Source organism: Mastomys coucha, unplaced genomic scaffold, assembly GCF_008632895.1.
Source record: "Mastomys coucha isolate ucsf_1 unplaced genomic scaffold, UCSF_Mcou_1 pScaffold17, whole genome shotgun sequence".
Classification (NCBI taxonomy): Eukaryota; Metazoa; Chordata; class Mammalia; order Rodentia; family Muridae; genus Mastomys; species Mastomys coucha.
This window is the reverse complement of record NW_022196899.1, coordinates 28,090,550-28,100,084: the sequence shown is the minus strand read 5'-3', so window position 1 is coordinate 28,100,084 and position 9,535 is coordinate 28,090,550. Positions and strand designations below refer to the sequence as shown.

General features: G+C 42.2%; 1 long non-coding RNA gene across 1 annotated transcript in view; it reads left to right on the top strand.

Annotated features, from left to right (window-relative positions):
* LOC116095087 overlaps positions 1 to 9,535 on the top strand; it is a 33,986-nt gene that overhangs the window by 14,434 nt on the left and 10,017 nt on the right. Inside the window, exon 2 of the long non-coding RNA XR_004120436.1 lies at positions 5,357 to 5,485. This is a non-coding gene — a long non-coding RNA (uncharacterized LOC116095087). The remainder of the gene's footprint in view (positions 1 to 5,356; positions 5,486 to 9,535) is intronic.

Sequence of the window (9,535 nt, the reverse complement as noted above, 5' to 3'; positions counted from 1 at the left end):
AGAAGAAGAAGAAGAAGAAGAAGAAGAAAAAGAAGAAGGAGGAGGAGGAGGAGGAGGAGGAGGAGGAGAAGGAGAAAGAGGAGAAGGAGGAGGAGAAGGAGAAAAGGAGAAGGAGGAGGAGGAGGAGGAGGAGGAGGAGAAGAAGAAGAAGAAGAAGAAGAAGAAGAAGAAGAAGAAGAAGAAGAAGAAGAAGAAGAAGAAGGAGAAGAAGAAGAAGAAGGAGAAGAAGAAGAAAAGGAATGATACCTGAGGTTGTCCTATGGCCTCTATATGTGTGCTCACTCATGTATATGTATTATACACACCTGCATCTACATCAACACACATATGCACACACATGTACACATGTGTACACACACACACACACACACACACACACACACAAAGTGTAATATCTGAGTAAGTCCTTTGATTTAAAGATGCAACTTAAAGTGTGGTTAAGAGGCTGGGTGCTGCAGTGCATGTCTTTAATCCTAGCACTTGGGAGGCAGAGGCAGGCAGACCTTAGAGAGTCTGAGGCAACCTGCTTTATAAAGTGAGTAATGGGCAGAGCTGTTAAAGACAAACCTTGTCTCAAACAAACAAACAATAAAAAGTATGGTTAAGAAACATTTCAGATGTTCTATAGCCAGACACAGAGGCAGGGCATCCAGGCAAGTCCAGAGAAGTCCCGAATGCAGCCATTCCTTTGGAAGCAGAATTATTAGCTCCAAGCAGGCAACTTTTTTCCAAGGACAGAGGCCTCTGCTGCCTAGGTAATGACTAATAATGAGCTCTTAGTCCAGAGGGAAGCTAGGCTCCTGAGAGGGATTGGGGGCATTAAGTTCCCTTACAGACTCCCCAGGATCAAGAATGAGCTCTCTGTGATAGTTGTTAAAAAGAAAGAGCACAAACCTTTGAACCAGACATGTGGGAGGATTCTGGGAAGCATAGCATCCTGTCATTCCCAGGATGCTTTCAAACATCTGACTGAACTTATACACCTATGCTGGCTACAAAAACTCTCTTCCCTTGAGGAGAAACACTCTTTAGAAGCTTTGAATTGTCTCCAAAGACACTGAACTGGCTGGCTGCTCCTGTTTGACCAGGTTGCTATTTGAGCTGTGAGTCCCTAGAAGGTTTATGACAATGTGCAGTACACAGTTACACAGCTGTTCTTCCCTCTTTGCCGGGCTCTTAAAAGCATTCACATGTGGAAAAAAGAAACAAACAGATTGTACTCTTTCTGGTCATTTCAGTTTTCTCTGGATAGATGCCCATGTAATCCCCGCCTCTCCTACAATTTCATCGTGACCATTAGAAAACAGCCTCATGAGCCCTTGGTACAGTGTGAAATTGTCTACACTCTCTTGTTATTATAATACATGGTGCATAATAATGCTGGGACACAGTGAAGGACTTTCTGTGCTGAGGAGATGGCACAGTTAGACATTGGGTGTGAATTTGCTGTACAAGCACAGAGACCCCAGTGAGTACAATCCTCAGAATCCACAGAAAAGGTTAGCTGTGGTAATGCAGTTTGTAATCCCATCTCTGAGGGTGGCAGAGTAAGGCAGAAGCCTGCACCTCACTGGCTTGTCAGCTTAGCCTACTTGGTGAGCTCCAGGCCAGTGAGAGCCTCTGTTTCAAAAGAGGGTGAATAGAACTTGAAGAACAATACCTGAGCTTGGCCTCTGGCCTCCACACACTGGCATACCTCTATACACACATGCCCACACATGCATCCTTACATACATATACCTATACACACACACACATATACAGACATTTAGGCATAGACATGAATCCATACACACATACACTATAGACACATGTATACATACATCCATACACATATACATTTATATACACACATCCATCATATACACATGCACAACCATGTATCCATACACAAAGACTCACAAATGTATACCTGCAAACAATCCAGAGGACACAACTGGGAAGAACAAAAGTCTAATGCCACCAGAAAAACTATTGAACCAGGGAGCTCTACCCAAGTGAAACACAGGAACTTTCAATGGGAAAGGAGTATGAGGCCTTCCCATGCAGCACAGAGGCCATACTCTTGGGGACTGCATTTAGATGGCTCTATTTCCTCAGATTCAGGGATAACATCGCCTCTGCTCACATGCTTAAGACGCATGGGTTCCCTGCATGTCAAGTGTTTGCAGATGTGCCGGAATCAACCGGCATTTAAGAAACCCGCCATCTTTCAGAATGAAGCTCCTGTGTGTCACAGTAAGTTCAATTGAAAAGAAAAGAAAGAGATTTGATGCTATTTCTTTGCTCTGCCACCCTCCCACCTGTATGTTGCATATTTCAAACTAGCAAGTGCAGGAGGAAATCATGAAGCATATTATTAAAGCCAGCCTACTGCCAAGTGACACAAATGTCTGAGAGTTAGAGTGCTTCAAAACTGACTGCTTAATTTTCAATAGTGCAACTGCATTTAATCAATATTTGTGTGCTTTTCTGAGAGATGAAGGAAACATGTTAGGGACTGATTTTATCATTTGTGTGTTAGAAGAGCACACAAAGGCCATATAGTAGTTCTAGCCACAGGCTCGGAGGCAGAAAGATCTGGATTATGAGTCCTTATGAATTATAACCTTGGGCAAATTACCAACCTGCAAACTGGATTTTCTTTCATCATTAAACAGTAACAAAATCACCCCTCGATAGCTCTATGGTTAAGAGCACATAAAGCTCTCATTGTGGACCAGAATTCAGCTTTCCACATCCATTGTAGGTAGCTCAAAATCACAGCTCCATGGAAACATGCCATCTCTACAGCACCAGTACTCACCACATACTCATCCATACTTACACACACACACACACACACACACACACACTTATGAAAACTAAGACTAACACTGCCCAAGGCATAGAGTAGGCCACACACATGAATGCGTAATGCCCTTGATGCTCGGTGAGAGCGCTGGAGCTTCATTTTGTCTCCTTTGGTGCTGGAAAAGACAGCAGTGATGTCACAGGCATACACTCTAAGCCTAGGGAAACCTAACAGGCAAAGGAAAAGAGAAACATGGACAAGACTCTCAAAATTCTTGACTATCATGGCAAATGGCAACTATTATACACATCAGTGACAAATTACTGTGACCCACAAGAAAGTGTCAACCATTTCCACAAGGACAATGGGGCTGACATTGCTGAATTTGAAAAAAAAAAAAAAAGATACAGATCTTTACCAAACAACTCACCTTTCAGTTTTTATATGGTCATGTAATTCATTCAGTGTAATGCAAATTCACTTCTTTGCTTACTTGATGAGAGGCCATCTCAGAGAGGGGAGACAGAACAAATGCCTTGCTGCGCTTAGCCCAAGGACCATCTGTGATTCTCACTGGATCTGAGACAGAATTTTAAATAAAAATAACCAAAGTATCTCTAAAAAGCCACTTTACAGTGGGCTAACTTGGGGTTAGGAACTGGCTCTATCAGTAAAGTGCTTGTATGAGGACCCAAGTTCAAGTTTCAGCACACCTGTAAAAGGCTGGAGATGTGGGCAGATGCCAGCAGTGCCAGCTCTGGGGAGGCAGACAAAGGGACTGGTCAGCTTGCCCATCCTGTTGAATCAGTGAGCTCCAGGTTCAGAGAGACTTTGCCTCAAAAAAGTAAAACAGAGGAAGATATCTATGTTGACCTTTGGTCACACCATTTATGCACAAACACCCTCACATATGTACACACAACATAACACATAACACACACACACACACACACACACACACACACACACACACACACACACACTTTTTTTGAATGCTGATGGCAAGCCAGCTCAGTGTATGGAATCTGGCACTAACTCTGGTCACCAACATCTGCATCTGACTGGATACCCAGCTTATGCAGACCACTGGAGAACAGCTGTTGATAGTTGCAGAACATTGGAGAACAGCTGTCAATAGTTGGAAACCCTACTCCCCTGCTGTTTGAGTTATGATTGTAGATGAAGGTGAGATGGGGCATAATAGGAAGAGCCTGAATTCTTATCTCTATAACCTACCAGCTCTGTCAGCAAAGCCTCACTATCTGGATTGCTTAATCTTTTAGATGGAAGGAAAACAATGGTTGAAAGGAAAATAAATAAATACATCCAAGCTTCTTAGTTTGTGTGCAACAGAGCCTAATATACACCACCCCATCCCTAGGCTTTATTTTCCCAGTTTAGGAAAGCAAATAAGGATTGCATCTACCACATCAGCAGAAAGCCACCGATGCATCCCCACCACTGACACAGACACCATTTCTTCTCCCACCACAAACATAGCCATCATTTTCACCCCCACCACTAACAAAGCCACCAATCCACCTCCACCACTAACATGAGCCACCACTCCACCTCCACTACTAACATGAGCCACCACCTATCCCACCTAACATGTTGTGTGCTCATGCAAGCAAGTTGCCACTAACTACACTGAACACACTATATCATGTATCAGGGGACAGGGAACTACAATAATCTACATCTTTAAGTCCCTGTGGGCCTGGGTCTCGCTGCTATTGCTGCTGCTGCTGCTGGGCCTACGTGGTGTATTAGTTAAAAGGAGGCAATGCATAGTCATGAGATTTTATTTTAGAAAAGAGAGAAGAGGCCGGCCATGACTATGTGGAGAGAGAGAGAAAGAAGAAGAAAGAGCGAAAAGGAAAAGGGAGAGGGCAAGAAAGGAAGAAAACAAGAGAGGAATAGAGAAAGCAGGAGAGAAAGAGAGAGAGGAGGGGGCAACCATCCCTTATATTGTGAGGTGGAGCTGTCTGTGGAGTGGGGCATATCTGGCTGTGGTCAGATGACTGGGGGGTAGGGTCCAGCTAGAATGCTGGGAGCTTGGGGCATTGTCTATATGACAGAATACACATCTCCTGGGGGGGGGAGTTGGTTATGGGAGGTTGGGACTGAAACAGGAGCCAGGGGCCAAGGAGGTGTGGCTGAACTCCTCCCGTCCCTTGCAGGCAGAAATTATTGCCCACAAGATAACTAGAGTTCCAGATTTATACTCGACTGGGCCAAGTTGCCTGAACAGACCACTGCCCCACAAGTCCCTTCAAAGTCCTGGGTAGGAGATGAACATCCAGGAGGCAGAACCTCATGGAAGGTTACTGGGGATGTACCACTGAAGGGCATCTTTGGACCCCTGCTACTTCCCGTCTCTTTCATTTCTGGGCCCCTTTGGCCACACACTCTTGTCATGACATCCTATACTGCCATAGGACTAAAGGAACAGTGTAGAGTGATCATGAAATGAAGTTTCTAGACCCAAACTTGACCTGTCCTTGGCAGTCATCCATGGGAGGGAAGCTGACTTATGGTATTGTTTTCTTGTCTTACCAGGTGAGCTACTTAACAACATAGAAACTGTTCATCCAAGACAGTAGAGGTCACATGGAAACTGACAAGGGCTTGAAAATGGCTCTGGAAAATGCTTCTGTGTCAAATGCTGGCAAGATGGCAGGACAAGAGGTGTGTACACAGTACAACAGTGCTCACTCAGCCATCGACAGAAAAGACTATAGGGTGGGAATCCCTAGTAAGGAAAACTCCGTGACTAAGGAAAGTAGCTTTGAAAAGAGCTCGGGTCTCCACTGTAGTCTCTGGCTGAAAGCTACTTCCATTAGTAGAATGGTTCTATTCCCATGCAACCAACCCTGTCTGCTAACTGACTCAAACAGGAATCACACCCATCTGTGGCCCCATTGTAGGGCTGCTGACAGTGGATCAAATGTGGGTTCCTTAAGTGGTAGAATAACTCAGCTGTCACCTACTCCACCACCTCCATTTGAGAACCCACAGACTCATGCTCCTTTATGATACTCCAGTAGGCCTGACAGCTTTTTGCCTCTTTGCGGATCCTAACACTATTCTATGGTTTAGTTCCAGCACAGCCTTACTGAAGGGTCCAGGAACATGAGTCTGTGTATTGGGAGCAAGCCTCTTGTCCTTAGTTTAGCTGGGAACCCTAAGTCTTGTGATTTGCTTCCAGATTCCAGCCCTACTCTGCCAGGAACTCAGCTCTGTCCCCACTTAGAGCCCCTCTGAATTTGACCTAGTTACAGATTCTTTTTTTCTATGTGACATGGCTCCTAATCTACTCTACTAGTCTAGACAGAGTTTTGTCTATCTACACCTGTGTGCATGAGCAACAACTCGACACTGGGCCCAAGTACACATCTTGGAGTAGTCCCAAGATTTTGTCCTAGCACCACTGGGCCAAGTTCAGAGGCAGTTCTGTCTATCCAGACACCTGTCAGACACTGTGCAGGGACTTATCCATGCCTCTGGTAACAGTCTGCCATCTGTAGATGCAACAAGAAAAAAACTCACACCCTGCCTTTACCATTGTTCAATTGTGAGGCAGTAACAGTCATTGCTCCTGGGGATCACAGGAGAGCCATGTACTGGTTTGTGTCTGTGAAACAGACCTGGGAGATATGGACATCTCTCAACACCTGAAATCAGCTACAGGTTCTTTCCTTATGTTGCTAGACTGAAGTGTCAGAAACATTCCCAAGGCTACGAACAGGCAGGCTAAGGTTTATACCTTACAAGATCCTTTGACCCAGAAGGTCTGTTTACTCTTTCAAATGTAGACATACAATGAGATAATTCCCAGATCATAATGAGTCAATCCCACAGGAACTAAGAACATGCTAGGAACTGGCTCCAAAGAGACAGAGACCTACAAAATGCTTGACAAACAATGCCCTCCAAGCCTCAGACTCCTCGTGTAGCTAAGGGTGACCTTGAACCTCCAGGCTCCCTGCCTCTCCATTCTGAGTGCTGGGAGTACAGATGTGAGGCACCAGGCCCAGTTTTATGTGGTGCTCGGGGAGGGGAATCTAGTCTTTATCTATGCTAGGTCAAAATAATTACTTTAAGGAAGCACACATTATTATACAAGGAAAACAGACACACAGATAAATGAGATCAGGAAAACATAAAAGACCAGAAATTTGACAGAAATAGATACCATAAAGATGTGCCAACACAGGAACTCCACAGTTTGTGAGTATAATGAATGAGATAAAAAATGCAGTAGAGATTGTCTGCAGCTAACACCATTAAGCAGAAGGAATGAGCTATGAATCTGGAGATAGCTGATGTGAAAATGTCTGCAAAAAAAAAGAAAAAAAGCAAGAAAACCTGAATGAGTTCTAACATATCGAAGTGCCACCAGGATACACACACTGGAGGTTCATGCCGAAGCAACACCTTAAGGTATATGACTATGCAACAATGGAGGTTCCAGAATAAAAAGAGAGAGTGTGCATGCAAAAAGGCAGAAAGCTTACCTGAAACCAAGATAAAGAACTTGGCACTTCTGGGAGAATGTGGGTATTTAAAGCTGAGGACCTCAGAGGAACACAACTGGCCAATCTGATGAACATAAGAGCCATATATCTTTGTGCTTGGTAGTTATGCTACGGAGAATCAAAGACTAAGAGAAATGCACATCATTACCTTCTCAGAAGAAACTGGCAAGCTAAGAGTCTGTCAAAAAAAGTACTAAAAGGCAAACTCATGCCTAGAGTCCTTACTAGCCCCAGGAAATGATGGAGTAGTTGAGGCTCTCTCAGACCAACAAACAAAGATCACCAGATCTGACTTCAGGGAATGATTAAGGGAGTCATTTCCCCAAGGTAAGGGTTCACTCCCTTATTCTTTTTAATTATGTATATGTATGTGTATCTGTGCGTGGGCATGTGCATGTGAATGCAATGGCTAAGTGAGGCCACAAGAGGAAGCTGGGTTTCATGGAGCTTGAGTTATAGGGTGTGAGCTTGGGTCCACTGTGAGAGCAGCACTGAGCCATCTCAGTCCCTGTCCCAGCTCTTCAAGTTAAAAACGTATGTATTTTCCGTATTGCTATAGACAAGCATCTACATAAGACTGTTAAATTGATTGTTGTTTTATATCGAACAACTTTTATAATACTTATTTTTATTATTATAATCTTTTATAAGTTTTAAGGAATATGACAAAAAAGATATTGTAGGTATTGAGGGGGGTTCTCTGTGAGGAGTTGTGGTACAAAAGAAAAAGAAGAATGTGATTTAATTCTATTTACTTAAAATATGTTTTTAAGTGTTAACAAATTCAGATAAATTGAAATCATGTAAATTTTCTCATCATAATGCAATAAAAGTTTAAAAAATTATTATTATTATTATTATTATTATTATTATTATTATTATTATTATCATTAATAATAATAATAAAGCTTGCCAATCAGTGACATGAACATATACGACAATAGAGAACCCCCTATGAGAAGATAGTAAATACTGCAATGGGACTGTTACTTTTAATTCTGGTATAAAAATGAAAAGGTAAAAATGGCTGGGGATCCAGATCTAGCTCCGTGGAAGAGTACCAGCATAGAAGGCCCAAGGCCTCAGTTTTGACTCTTAGTACCACCAGAAAACAAAATAAAATCATTTAAAATGGATACACAGTATAAAACAGTAATTTATGGATAGAAAAAGTTTTGTATATCCACACAAAAGTGATATATGGGTAACATAAAGTGTGACGGGTGGGAGGAGTAGAAACATAGTTGTTTTATGTAGCTAAAGTCTTTATCAGCTAAAAACAGGCTCTTAGAACTATACTTTATATGCAAGCAGTATCATTATGAGAAAACCTTCTTTATCAGATGCAGAAAAGATAAAGACTTGAAGCCCATCCCCCAACGGCAAAGCCCATCAGTTCACTAGAGACCAAATTAGAAGTAGAAACAACCAACCATCTGGATTTCAGTAACACCCCACCTAGCAAGACAGGATATCCACTGTAGCCCTCAAGACTATAGTGGAAGGAAAGAAGAAATTAAGACCAAACTCAACAGAAGAATCTAGATAATAAAAATGAGAAGAAATAAATCAAATAGAGAATACAAGACATAGGAAGAAAATATTAAGATTTGTTTTTGAAAAAAAAATTAACAAACTCTTAACCAAACCAAGAAAAAAAAAGAGATGACTCAAAAAGATTAATTACAAGCTATAAAGAGAATCACAAGGAATCTCTTTTTTCTTTTAAAAAAATGTTAATTATACATATGTGAGTGTGTCAGAGTGTGTGTATGTGCACATGTGTGAGTGTCACGGAGGCCAGAAGAGGGCCTAGCATTTTTGGGAGCTGAAGTTAGAGGTGGTTGTGAGCTGCCTAATGCAGTGTAGGGAACCAAACGTAGATCTTCTGCAAGCTTGGGGCATTCTCTTAACTACTGAGCCATTGTTTCAGTCCCAAAATGGACTAATAAGGTAAATTACCCAGCAGCAAGTTTGACCATGTAGAAAGAATGACAAAGTGCTAGATTTTGTGTGTGTGTGTTGTATATAACTAGTGAGTCAACAATGAATAGAAAACTAGAATACATAAGACAACTAAGATTGAATCAGTATTATAAGACTTTCTTTTTTTATGCATTCTTTTTTCTTTATTATTAGATATTTTCTATATTTACATGTAAATTTCTCCATTCCCAGTTTCCCCTCCAAAAAACAAAGA